The sequence below is a fragment of the Pogoniulus pusillus genome, chromosome 10 (assembly GCF_015220805.1).
Source record: "Pogoniulus pusillus isolate bPogPus1 chromosome 10, bPogPus1.pri, whole genome shotgun sequence".
Classification (NCBI taxonomy): Eukaryota; Metazoa; Chordata; class Aves; order Piciformes; family Lybiidae; genus Pogoniulus; species Pogoniulus pusillus.
The window spans coordinates 8578339-8592608 of record NC_087273.1 but is presented as its reverse complement, the minus strand read 5'-3'; the positions used below and the strand labels follow the sequence as shown (position 1 = coordinate 8592608).

At 43.4% G+C, this 14270-nt stretch overlaps 1 protein-coding gene across 1 annotated transcript in view; it reads right to left on the bottom strand.

The window, feature by feature from the left end:
• ALPK1 (alpha kinase 1) overlaps positions 1 to 14270 on the bottom strand; it is a 48433-nt gene that overhangs the window by 32163 nt on the left and 2000 nt on the right. Inside the window, exons 2-3 of the mRNA XM_064149774.1 lie at positions 13832 to 13901; positions 10651 to 10804 (exon numbers count right to left, since the gene is read on the bottom strand). The gene's annotated coding sequence lies outside the window, so the exon portion shown is untranslated. The remainder of the gene's footprint in view (positions 1 to 10650; positions 10805 to 13831; positions 13902 to 14270) is intronic.

Sequence of the window (14270 nt, the reverse complement as noted above, 5' to 3'; positions counted from 1 at the left end):
GTGAATGAAAGAATAAAAGCTCATAAAGTGAAAAGCTGCTCTGAGGAACAGCACAGGTTTCACTGCTGCAGTTGTGACTCTCAGTCAACCAACTCTGTGTTCAGAAAGCTGTCAAAAAATTAAGCCACCAGGAAAAGCAATCAAGTGAAACATACAATACAGGTGAGAGTCCTTATAATGATAGCAGGCTAAAGTCTGCACTCAGGTTCAGTTCTCTTCTCTCCAACAAAACACTGAGGTGGGATTTTGGCTCTGCCCAAGTTGATAATAGCACCTTTGTTTACTCCTGTTGCTTTTGTAGGATAAATGCCTTCCTGGAGAGGATTTGGAAGTATTTTCAGGGACTGAGTATCAACACAGTCCCAGAATACAACTTCTAAACATGGCAAAATTAAAAGGCCACAAATGCAGAATTTTGAGGTGAAGGCCTCTCTTGGCTCTTCTGCCCATCCTGGTCCAGGATATTAAGAAATAAAGCAGAAGGAAAACAAAGGAAGGGTTCTACATCTTTTTAAGCTCCAAGTAAGAGTGAGCAGGGCCACCCCACACGGGGCACTGTTCTGCAGGGTTTAAGCCAGATGGGTGCTGGTAATGGGGTGCTGTGATCACTTCGAGCATGGCAAAGGGAAGGACCAGGCAGAGGGTTCTGATCAGGATCAAGAGGAGACAGGGCCAGAGACAGCTACAGTGTGGTCCAAAGTCCACCCAGAGAATGGTGCTGAACTGACAAAGGTCGTTATACTAAAAGGTCACTGCACTGATGGGATCTGCCTACAGCACAAGGTCCTTGTCTACATCCTTGTTCACAAAAGTCTCCTCTCTCTACGCACCTCCAGGTCAGCAAGGGCTGAACCTGGTGACAACATCCAGAAAGCAGACTCCAGGGAAATACAGAATTGTCTCCTCCCACTCTGTCTAGAAAAGATGATCCAACTGCTGGTTATCCACTGGGGAAAAGCAATGCAGCTCCCTCTGCTATAATCACAGTAACACACCTATGCTAGTGTTGCTTGCTCCAGTAGCTGCACTGACATCTGCTAATTGATTTCTCTGATTACCCGGCCCTGCAGGAAGGAGCATGCAGCCGTCCCAGGAGTACCTCCCAGGTTGGGATGAAGCATCCCTGCCATCTGGCCTCGACTCCAGTCCTTTGTCTAATTGATTTCTCAAAAATCTCATTTTCTAGGGAGTTCTCTTTAGTAACCACCAAGTACATACACATCTCAGATCCACTGTGATCATTAGTCCAATCGAGTGGAGGACAGTGCTTCAAGGAAGTTGGATGAGATGATCTGTTATGGTCCCGTCCAACCCAAATCATTCTATGCTAAGAGCATGTAGAAGTATGTTGGAGAAAGCCTACATTCAGCTGGTAAACACATGCTCTGAAGCACAATTTCCTCTGAAGATGCACTGAAGGAAACAATTTGCCTTCACACCAAACAATGTGTCATTCGGAGCAGCCATAGGGCCCAACCCATCTACATTGCAGTCCAGAGTCCAAAATTATTCTTGGAAATAAGACTCGTGGCCAGGCTGGGTCTCTACTACAAGCAGGAGGGCCCCATGGCTTTGTGAGCCACACAGACTGCAGGTCTCACAAAGAACTGATGAGGCTTAGCAGGGAAGCTTCAATGAGTGCAGAAGTACAGCACTTGGCTTCCTAGGATTGTAAAGATTTAACTCACCAGGAAACTGCCAGATCCATAACAGTGACAGATGAATGTCAGCAACCCAGACATTTTTCTTCAAGTACATTTTTTTTCCCCTGAATAAACAGCAAGCTTAGAGTAATAAATGCTGATTTACAACAGCAGCAACCACAAAGTACTGGAAGCAGAGAGGAAAGTGCAATAAACTGTACATTAGTACACTGAAGGAAGGCAGCCTTTGGAGACCCATCACGAGGGGCAATGACTCGCATCATAAAACCAGCTTAAAACGCAGCGCAGAGCTTTAAACGACAGCAGCATCCTTTACACAGATGTCACTTTGTAAGTTGTGTTTTGTGACAGCTGGAGCACTGAGTGACAGCTGGGATGGGAAAATAACCAAGCATGCAGCTTACAGACCTGGGGTAAAGGCAGGACAGCCCAACAGCAGAACCAGCAAAAACTTGTAGAGGCTTTTAAAGTCCTCTCAGTGGTTACTAATTAGCTCTCTTAAAGCACATTAAATCCTAACAAGCAGGATTTTAAGCGGGTGATGGTTTTGAAGTGAGAAAATTTGCAACTGATATGGTACAAAATGGTCTGGACAAAACTGCTTTCTAAAGGAGGAGCTGAGAAACGCTTTCAAACCACACAGTTAAAACAATTCTGCATCCGACTGAGGGCCTGAGCATTTCTTTCTGATGACAGCTCCAGCTTTTGTTTTGAAATTATCTGTGTCATTTAAAAGAAAAACGTTGGAAAAAAATATAACCCAGCAAACCTGCTATTTCTGGCTGAAGCCTGCATTAAAATATCAATAATTAATCGAATTCTTGGATTAAATATGGTGAAAAAAAATGTACAAATTTCTGAGGGGATGAGAAAGTGTGTTTTTGTGGCAGCCCTCTAATCGGAGCTGGGCTTCAGAACAAGGAGGGAGGAATTGGGTGGGCTACTGTGAAATGATCTCTTTAATAAGAGATGGGCCATACTGTGACATTTCAGAGCCCCTGGGCTAGAAGACCAAAAGATCTGTCAAGAGAAAGGAATTTTAAGTTCTGCTGTGGGTAGAAGGCAGCCTGGGAGTCAATCTAGCTAGTTTAAGACTGCAATTAGCTTTGGAGGCTTTAAGAAAAAAAAGAAGATGTAATTGCTGCATTCAACCTTCAAACAGGGCAAGGATAACAAGCCTTGGTTTCTCCCACAACATCATTTGGGAAATTTTCCACAGCATTATGGTGCTGAAACACAAATTAGAGATCACCAGACCTTTTCTCTCTGAAAATATATTATCCTAATTTTCGTCTTATTCAGGCTACCCTCCAGTTCCAGGGAGACTAATGAAGAGGAAGCAAAGACCTGATGAGTTCCATGTGGAGACTACATTTATGGATTAATCCCAACAGGGAGCAAATAAACCTTATTCCCAGAGCTCTCAGTTGGGACTCAACACAATCAATCGAGGAATGGATAGTTATTTATGACCCAGCCTGTTTTGACTTTCAAATAAACATTTTAATTATTTTAAGTGCTAGGCTGAAACTTAGAATCTGAGCCCTGTTTTCATTTGGATGCCTTGCTCTCTTCCCCTCCTAATCCCAAACCACTTTGGTCATTAGGATACCGTACAAATGATACTGATTGTCATGCCTGTAAGATTTGAAAGTGTTTTCCAAAGTAAAATCCATCAGCTGGAAAAACTAGAGGAAAGGAAGGGGGGAAAGGGTGGGGGATCCTTCTGAGCAGAGCCAGCATAACTGAAACAAACACCCTCAAACTACACTGGGCCTGAAGAACCATAGAATTATCACCATGGCCATTAAACCATGCCCCAAAGTGCCATGTCCACCTGTTACTTGAGTACCTCCGGGGAAGGTGAGTCCACCTCCAAGCAGAGGTACCCAACTCTGAAACTCAATGGTAATCTTGTTGGCATACCTTGATCCACCTTTGTCTGCTACTTCTCTGCTTGCCCTGGCATCAGTTTTAATAACCTAAGTACTTAAGAGTGTTTAATTTTAAATGTCTGTTTTCCAATTCCACCATCTTCACCACCCCTCCAGTCTAACTGAACAGGCTTTCCCACAAGTTTTAGCCATGCCAACAGCACACAGCAGAACAGCATTTTTGATGTGTGATGGGGGCAGGAATCCTTGCCTGTCAATCTATGAAATCCAGCAGCTGGATTTCACACAGATTGTTCACAGTGTATCATGGCCTACGAAGGTCAGTGAAGCAACATTCATTGTGGAAGAAGATTTTTAAGTGGTGTAGTCACTTGCTAAATAAGGAGGACAGAGGTGGAGTCTTGACACAGAAGCACCCCTTCCTACAGCTGACCAAGTTATGGTCTCATCTTCACTCCATATTATTTTTGTATCCCTTTGCTTTCCATAGGGAGACTGAATATATGGCAAAAGGTTGTCCCTAGAAGAGTGGCTGAACATTGAGGGTGGTAATTTTCCTTCAGCAGGTAGCAGGCAGCATGCACCTCATGCAGCAACCTCAGCTGCTCTTCCTCCTGTAGGTCTGAGCACAAGCTTTCTGGAATCCTTCCCATTCTATATGTCAAAAATAACAGCCTCAACTTTATTTTCTATTGGGCAGCTTGAGGGAGTAACAAAGCCAAACCAAAACAAAAAAACCCACAACAATAAAAAAAGATGCCCACAATAATTCTACAAAGGTATCCACAACTGAGTTAATATCATCTTCCACAGGGAACAAACTGAATTTCCTAACTATTTCAATGCACACATGCTGGTGTTTTCCCAGAGCATTTACCTTTCTTTTCAGTATAGGGAGGCTTTGCCATGTGAAAGAGAAAAGATGGGTTAAAAGCAATGATGACAACAACAACAACAAAAATCGATTTGCTAGGGGCTTTATTTATTTAGTTAGCTAGTTTACTTCTCTGGCTTAAAGATTAGATGTTTTCTTTTGGTAAAGCTGGATATCCCAACTGGCACTGGCTGTATTAAAATAAGGAAGAACCTCAATCAAAAAGCCTCTCCTAAGGCAAGCTTTCTTGTTAATATGCACCAACATGAAAGGCTTTCTTTTCATCCTATACAACTACAGTGTGTGTAAATTGCAGGGGGCTCATTGGCATAAATCTTGGCTGTGACCTCTGAGGTAAACTGGATTTACATTACTTTCTGACAAGAATTAAATGAAGGCCTTGTGGATATATGAACAGCCTTCTAGACTGCAACAGATGGGCATGAATGTGCTCCCTAGGCAAACTATCAGTGACATCTGTGTCCTCCAAATTCTGGTGGTCTCAGCCAATTAGCAGGCAAAAGGGGGAAAAAAAAGCCTGCCTCTGCACAACTACCACAGCCAGAGCTGAAGCAGAAGTGCTTCTGTTTAGAAATGGGATCAAGAACAGCCTCCAGCAACAAGGAGGTGGTTAGCAGGCAGGGTATAATACGGAGGTAACATGAGAGGGAAAGCTGAAGTAATGAGGTAGAACAGATATTAATATTAATACAGAACAAAGCTAAGCCTGCATAAGGCAGCTACTGTGATGGATTTACATTGCTAGAGCACTGAACAGAGTTATGCCAGCCCTAAAAAGCAAAGGAGGGGTTGCAGTTAAGCCCAGTGTCTGACACAGCTAAAGCGGGCATTGCAAGAGCCCAGCAAAGCCCCATCACATCCCCCTCTCTCTGTAACACTGCAAACCACACACCCAAAGAGAAATCTGCCTGTTCTGATCTCCACGTACCAATTATAGAACATTTTGAGCTGTAAGGGACCCATAGGATGATCAAATCCTTTGAGCATGCCTCAGGTGGATGGGCTCAGATAAGCAACATACTGAACAGCTGCCGCACCTGCGCTGTCCAAAGCTGGGCTTAGCACTCTGTGGAACATTTCAGTTGCAGATCAGGGAAAGATATCTCCTGATTTTATTTGTTAGAGTGAGGTCTGAGATTTCTCAATGCAGTACAGACACAAACCAGAGCTTCGGTAAGGCTGCAGTAAGCTAATCCTTATGAAATGTATTGTCTCCTAGTTTTGAACTGAGCTCTACACCCATCCTGCCACATCCCTCTGGCTAAAAGCAGATCTGCAATGGAACCAGTGCTGGCTGCCAAACAAAAGCACCTGTTGTTTTGCCCTGGTCATGACTTTCCCCTCACCATTGCTATCCCATGTACTACTACAGGGTGCAAAAAAAGGGAATAATTGAGGGGCAGATCAATAAATTTAAGAGTTCCTTTAAAAAAAAAAGAAAAAGAAAGACATAATGAATTTGGTACAGCACATATTTTTAGATCAAAGATGCCTTTGAAGTGACAAACCCTTAATCCATAAAGTACTGAAGCACTTCCTTTCTCTCCCCAACTACTTGTTGTCAAATAAAATGGAAGTTAAGGAAATTATCTTTATCTGAAAATGGCCAAAAGAAGCCATCACCTAATGACAGCCTTGTCAAAATGACAATTGGGGAAATTGTTAGGAAGGGGAGGCCTGACGAGTGGAGGAATAAGCTCACTGTTTGCTCTAATCTGGTCAGGCAGGCCCCACACAATTCCAGTCAGCTTGCTGTGTGAAACAGCTAAGGCTTTGTCAATGTGAGCAATGTGAAAGACTTCTCTTTCATGAATATGTATCACCACCCTCCACGTCTACAGGAAAAAAAACTCTTCCAAATGGCAAAATAAAAAACTCAAACCCATCAGCCACCACAAAACATAGATCCCAGAATAACCACATACCAAGATACGGAGCTGTGGGGACAGGAAAAGCTACTAAGTAATGAAAGTGGATGTTTTGGAAGGAGAGCCAGAGGGATCCTCTTCCCAAAGGCTTTCTTTGGGCTTTTATCCCCCAGCAGGCTGGGATGAGGCACTTCAAGCCACCACTTGTAAGTAGACAAAAGCAAAATAGCCCATTGGGGTATATAATGTTGATCAGTGTATTTTATACCTAGCATTTGGCTGAACATGCTGCATGGGCATCACTCCCCAGGCCATGAATACGCATTGCGAGGCTGCTGAGAGAAGTCTCACACCAATGCCTGCTCACTTGGGCAAGGAGGAAAGCACCAGCAGCAGGTCTGAGTGCTTCCACAGGCAAAGATTTCCAGTCCAGACTCTGAGCCAGCTCCACATAAGGGTGACAAATTTCCTGTGAAGCTTACAAACACACAGCATTAAAAATAAAGGGGATTCTAGGTTTGATAAACAACATACAGCACATCACTACAGTAAGAATGGGTTCCTTTACATGCAGCAACACAACTCAGCTTTCAGAAGTGGCCAGTGATTTCCTAGTGCTCCCAAATAAAATTGAGATATGTTCACAACCTCCTTCACAACATCTCAAGTCAGACAATTAAAATCACAGGTCCTCGTGAAGTTTGGGGACTTCCCCCTCCTTTAATCCAGATAAATACAATATTAAACTTCAAACATTTCAAAAGACTGGCAAAAGTGGAATGGGAAACCCAAATCAAACTGACTGAGGCTGATATACTGACAAAAAGTGTCTTAAACAGATGAAATGGTTTTTGTTCTTCCCAGAGAGAGTGATTTGCCATTGAAATGGGCTGCCCAGGGAGGTGGTGGAGTTGCCATCCCTGGAGGTGTTCAAGAAAAGACTGGCTGAGGCACTCAGTGCCATGGTCTGGTTGACTGGATAGGGCTGGGTGGTAGGTTGGACTGGATGATCTTGGAGGTCTCTTCCAACCTGGCTGATTCTATGAAAAAATGCATGTCAGAAATACTGTGTCTCTGCAGGACTGATGCTGAAACTCTTTTAAGCCAAATCATGGTGTTTAGAGCAACCAAAAGCAAACAGGGAGAGGGTGCAGAACACATCCAAGCCTACACCTGTTGCAAAAAACCCAAATGAAGATATTTTAAGATGTGGTGGATTTTGTCTCTGTTGGAGAGCTATGACATCATTAAAGCATTCAACAGTGTGTGAAAAGTTCCCTCCAAATGCTTGTTATCATCCTTTTGCTTGCAAAACTGCCAACTAGATGCTGATTTACTCTCGTGGTGAACTTCAATTTTGCTCTAAGGAACAAACAGGCTACAAAAGCTTGACTTCCAGCAGAGATATCAAGACACAATGCTCAGTTTTGAGGTTTTCAATATTATGCAATGTTTGCTGTAGACATTTCCATTTCATTAGCATATTCTACTTTACATGAAATCCAGCAATGAATGCTGTCCCTGATCTAAGACTAATCCTCTTTAAAGAGCTACAGACTATGTTACATGTGGCCACAGCCACGGTTGTGCCATGGCTGAATCACTTTGAAGCCTATTGAACAGTGTTCCCTTGTGAGACTCTGCAGAGAGCCATAAACCAGTGCTCCTTGTCAAATCCTGCTGTTTCCATGACCAAGAGTTTCTCTCCAGTCCCAAAGCAAGGGGCTGCAGAAGAGAGAAGAGATCCATGGCTGCCTTCACCACCTCTTGATGACAGTTGACAACTAGAGCCTACACTAATCCAAATGCCTTGTTTCTAAACATCAGCAGACAGCAACTGCTGCAAAGGGGGGTACCAGAACAACAAAAGGTGAAAATGAACCAGGCATCTGCTTCCTTGGGCAAATCCTTTCTCTCTCACAGTTCAGCAAGGCTTCTGGCTCAATCTGAAAGGGTAACAGTGGGTGAAGTTTGAGAGTTGTTGAACTGGTCAGACTTCTGAAGATCAAGCATATAAAGATCAAGAACACTGAGGCCTTGAACAACACACAGCAAGGGGTTGGAACCAGATGATCTTTAAGGTCCATTTCAACCTAAACCAACCATTCTATGCATTTGCTAATATAACCTGAAGTTAGACAGAAGATGCCAAAGTGAGAGTATGTATTGAAACATGATTTCCTCCTATCTCCACCTTCTGCCTCTGTTCCATCTGAGATCACATCACATTTATTTCAGGTCTGTTCATTGGCCACTTACTCTTAGGAGGCCAACTAGAAAGCAAAGGCACTATCAAACTAATTCAATGAAAGCCTCCATCCAAGGAATACAGTGTTGTACCATGCCAGCAAGCTCCACAACGTAAAGCCACATCAGGTAGAGTAGTCTGGGATGTGATTATATGTACACACCTTTAAAATTAAAAACCAACAAAGGGCCATGTGCCTCCAAGGCAGGCTGCATCTCTCACAGCTGAGTGCCCTTAAATGCTATAAGCTGAGATATGGGATAGGGTTTTTATTGCCACGCAGCACAGAATGTGGAATCTTTAATGCCTTTAAACACAAATTCAAAGGGGAAAAAGAATACATGCACACAAAATGCTGTACAACACTGGTTCTACTATGTATCAGCAAAAGACAGTTTTGTTAGAGCTTATCTTTATCTCTCCAGCACAACTTTCTTTGTTTGATCATTGCTTTTGAAAGGAGCTGGAGAGGTTGGTTCTGTTCTGTCTGTGCTGTACACAAGGAATTATCTCCATCTAAATGGTGTCAAAGTAGGCACAGTGAGCAGATTCAAGTCTCAGCAGTAAAAACTAGGTCCTACTGAAGGCAATGTTTAAACTCCTTGCTATTAAGAGAGTATCGCATTCACGACGTTGACAATCCAACACACTTAGAAAGGCTGCTCTGCACCTAGGAGACAAGACCACACCGTCCCTCATGTGGCGGACACAGAGAAATACAGAGATGGCGATTTAGAGGCTATCCCAAAGTGTGCTGAAGTCATGAAGCTTCTGCTCCAAGACAAACCACTTCACTGGACGTCAGCTGTCACAGATTTTACACATCAACGGATTTATTTCAGGGCACCAGGAAAATTTCGGGTTTGTTTTTTTAATGCAGAAAATAAGTTTGACTACTGTCAAAACCTTATCGATTCCCCATATAGCATTTAAGGTACTTGCCAGTAACCAAGCTGTGCATTGTGATACCCTGTGATTACTGCTAGTATCTGGCTGCTTTGAAGAAATGCAGCTTCCTCAGCTGAGATTTCTAGAAGAGGAATAGCAAAGAGCAGAGAACATCTAACTGAAATAAAAGGGTTATGACCAAGGTAGAACATACTCAGTTGTAATCTTTGCAGGAAACCTGTTCTAGTTCTTGCAAAGGATGCTGCAAGTCAGTGAGATTATAAAGGTTGATAAACCCTCACTCCTTGGTTGTCATACACTACTTCAAACTTTTAGTTCAGATCTTCCACATGAGATTTGATCATAGAATTACAGAATCCTTTCAGTTGGAAAAGACTTACAAGATCATTGATTGCAATAATTCTCTAACTCTACCAAGTCTGGTGCTAAATCATGTCCCTCAACACCACATCTCTGTGGCTTTTAAAAACCTTCAGAGATGAGGATTTAGCTACCTCCATCAGGAGCCTGTTCTACTCTTCGAAAACCCTTTCAGTGAAGAAGTTTCTTCAACCTAAACCACTCCTGGTGAAACTTTGAAGATATAATGTGAAAATGGAGCTTCCACTTCCTGGCATGCCCTTTGTCACACACAACTGGATCAAAGTGTGACATTGTGTGCTGGGCTACCCACAGAAATGCAGACTTCTTTTCAGCCAGCTTTGATAAAGTCCAGTCTCAGAGATCTTGTGAATCTGACAAGGTCAAAACCTGAGATATCGTGAAGGTATCATAGATCATATGTAGGAAGGTCATAGGGTATCTGGAGAGGAGAAAACAATCACACACTAAGTGCATACTCCTTGGCAGCAATTAGAGGAGTAAAAGACTTAACTGCATGATGACTATCATCTCTTCCTAGTTTGAAAGAAGTTCCACATCATAAAAAAATGTGGGGAGAGTTGCAGGGAGCTCATGTATGCATGAACTGTACTGATGTACAACTAGAGGAGCAAAACTTCAACTGGTAAAATCACCTCCACACACAAAGATGGGAGATGACATCACATAACTGAAAGGTGGAGTCATAGTTATTAGTAAATAAAAAGAATTCCACCCAAAACCTTCCTAATGATTATTAGAAGACTGGAATCCTGTGAGCATCTGTGCACTGACTGCTATGACAGTGAACCTCATTTACTCTTCTTTCTCCACTTCTTGTCACATGAAAGCTGGAATTTACAAGATCATCTCTCCCACCAAGCTGCACAAACCTTTCTTCAAAGACAGAGCTCTGGAGGAAGTGGATCCAAGTCACAAGAAACACCTTCACCTCTTTCCACAGACTGAGGAGAAAGCAGAAATAAAGGCAGAAGGATGGATGAAGAGAATCCAAACAGAGGGAGAAAGGATCCAGGGAAAAAAAAAACCAACCAAACCAACAAACAAGGGGGGAAGGAGCTACAGAGGGGGTAGGAAAAACGATCAAAAGGATGGTGAGGGGGAATAACAACAGACAGCAAGAGAGGCAGAAAGAGAAACTGAGATAACAGATAGACAAGAAAGAATTGGTGATGCCAGAGGGTTCAGGAGGAGCAAGGGCAGACTGTGATGTAGAAAAAAAATGAGAACTTGAGGAGTGGCTAAACAACTTGTCAAACCCATCTTGTAAGAAATAGTTCTCAGTTCTCTTCAGTAGTCAAGGTGAGCTTCCTCATCAGTTTATTATGTCACGTGAGATGGTAAAAGAAAGAGTTATTTTTCCTGACTAAACAAGGAGAAAAGAAGTAAACAAATACAGAAGGAACTGTGCTCTCTGTTTTTCCTTTGGCAGGCCTCCTCTTTACTTTGTGGACTGGAGCTGTTCTTGGCAGCGGGACCTAAAATTTCAATGAACACACCTCCTCCCTATGCGTTTCTCCTCCCTCTCATGCTGAGATCCAGCTGAACGGCTTGCTTTATCTTGGAAATATAGGTGTCTTTCAGAAAAGCCTGCTTCTTTTCTCTTTCAACATGAGGTGCTAGTACAGTGATAATAATAACTCTTTGCAGATCCCAGCCAAAGGTCATTGCATACTGTTATGCCTTTTCCAAACAAACTCTTGGAATTGACCACTGTCATTTTTACCATTAAAGTACAACAACTCTTGTAAGATCAAAACGAAGTTTGTGACTTAAAAAGGAAAGAACAACAACAAAGAAACGCCAACAACCAGAAAGAACAACGACAACAAATAAAAAACAAGAACAAACCACAAAGCACTAGGAACTCCCAAATGGTGGCTTCCCCTGTCTGGTGACACATCCCATGTCTGGTCACATATTGCCACCTACTGGCTCCTGCCCTTCTACCCTCAACAACACTGGGATGGGTGGTTTGGATCAAGAAACGGGCTGTGGAGCAGACGGAGAGCAGCAGGAGGACACAGTTAGTATTTGAACACAACGTGTGCGTTACAAGTGTAGTCAGTGAATATTATACCCTAGCATTGCCTACACCCAAGTAAACAGTTCCACCAGCAATCACCTCTCACCAGCTTCTGTGTCACTGCACATCCCCGAGGAGCGAAGGGTGATTTCAAGTCACAGGACAGCAATCCCTGGGACAGGGGAGGTACAGTAGTAGCTGCCACCCAGCATGCACAGGCCCACGAGACAGGCAACTGCCACAGCAAGACAAGGTATTTAACGCCAGGGAAAGTCAGTGAACAGAACAAGTGTCCCTTGGGAGCCATGCCCACGGGGCTGCACAGACCAGGGGAACACAGAGAGGGCGACTTGCCCACCTGGTGCGCTCTCTGCAGGCTTTCTGCTAACCAGAGGCTGTGCTTCACATCTCTTACATGGGTGGCCTCAAAACAAGACATCTGCCCCCTTGTGGTGACAGGCGACACTGCAGAAAAATGGCATCTACGTATTTGCCTAAAACGCAGACTTTAACGTGCAAGTATTTCTGATGCAAAGCTTTATAGGACAATAGAAGAGGGTCCCAGAAACATGATTACAGCGTTCCAAACTCAGGATCATCCTGGCAGATCATTGACAACCATGCCTACTGCACCATGTGCACTCAAAAAAATAACCAAACCAACCCCTGACAATGGTTTGAAATTAGAGATTTAGATAAATGTTAAGAACAAGTTCTGCACCGTGACAGTGGTGGAACACTGCAACAGGTTGCCCAGGGAGGTGCTTGAGGCCCCACCCTTGGATATCTGGGCAAGGCTTTGAGCAACCTGCTCTAGTGGAGGATGTTGCTGCTGGCTGCAGGAGCATTGGACTAGACCACCCTTGGAGGTCTCTTCCAACCCAAACCATTCCATCATTCTATAACTCTTCTAACCTACCAAGAAATTTCCAGACAGAGAAAGAAACATATTTGTCCTTGCTGACACTCAGATTTTCAAAGCTGATTGTGACTGAAAGCCATGTAAGAGTCCCTACTATATTTCCATTTTCCAGACTCTGGAGTTATCCAAAGCCTTATGAATCAGCTGCTGGAAAAACAATACACCACTGCACCCAAGCCAGTCCCTTCAGCCTCCACATTACAAATACTTACAGAGCCCAAATGGCTAGCGTTCATAAATGTGCCACCAGTAATTACAGAGAAGCCACATCAGGAATACATAAGCAGGAAACATTCATCTGACGTAATGAACATGACTTTTCCTAGGCCTTCCTCCTCTCTAGGGAATTACAAGGCAATGAATACAGGTGTCTGCAAAACAATCAGCTGAAAGGCAACTTGAAAGGACAGCATGGTTCTGCTCCACCTTTATTTTCCTCTCTCACTACCTTTGTAACCAGGGGAATGCTGTGTGCCATCAGCTTTGCAGTGCAAAGTCCATCAATTATCCATTGGATAACTTCAGGGACACCAGAGCAGATTCAGATAAGCATGTTGGGGGAGAATCACAGCCACAGGGAGAAAGGGGTTGTGCAGACAACACAAAACAGGACAGCAGCGAGATCTGTGAGGTTAATGTTGACATCAGCTCCTCTGGCCCAAATCCCAGCAGCTTGCTCACCACACAGCGCAGCTTTCTGCATTTGTGTGCACTTTCACTTTTGGGTGAACTCAAGTAAACCACATAACCATTTTAGCAGGAAAATCACCCAAAAAACCCCTGGCACAGACTGCCTGCTTATTTTTTTTTCCTCATACGTAACAAACTTGGAGTTGTTTTCCTGAAGTTGGCAGCATTTCAACAAGTTAGATGAGGAAGAGAGGAGCAGGAAATGTAGTTCCTGTCCTTTCCTGTACAAAAATCATTCAGAGCTGCATTTAAACTCTAGAGTAATAAAGAACAAGTAGTTAGTATGTGGTTATATAATCCTAAGGAGGAGAAAAAAAAAAGTTTCTTACATACCTCAATAAGTACAAGTATCAGAAGAAGTCTCTCTCAGCCCTGGTCACAGGCAGTTTCCGGAACCAAAGCGCTGACAGGAATTAAAACCATCAAGAGATGCAATAAATCAGCAGAGTTGCACAATTCTGGCTTTTCCAGAAGTGCTATTATGTGAGCAGCACACACGCCCAGCCTGGCCTGCTGCACAAAAGGCATTCTGCTAAGGGAAAAAATTGGAAGAATCTGTTTGTCTCCTCTGCTTTTCAACGTGACTTCTCGGAAACACAGTTTTCTTACTGATGCAAAGGCAGAAGGGCACATACAGCAGGTGCATTGGTCTGTGTACACACACAAGTCATAGAATGGCTTCACTTGGGAAGAGACCTTAAACATCACCTATTTGCAACTCCCCTGCTGTGGGCAAGGACACCTCCCACTAGACCAGATGCTCAAAACCTCA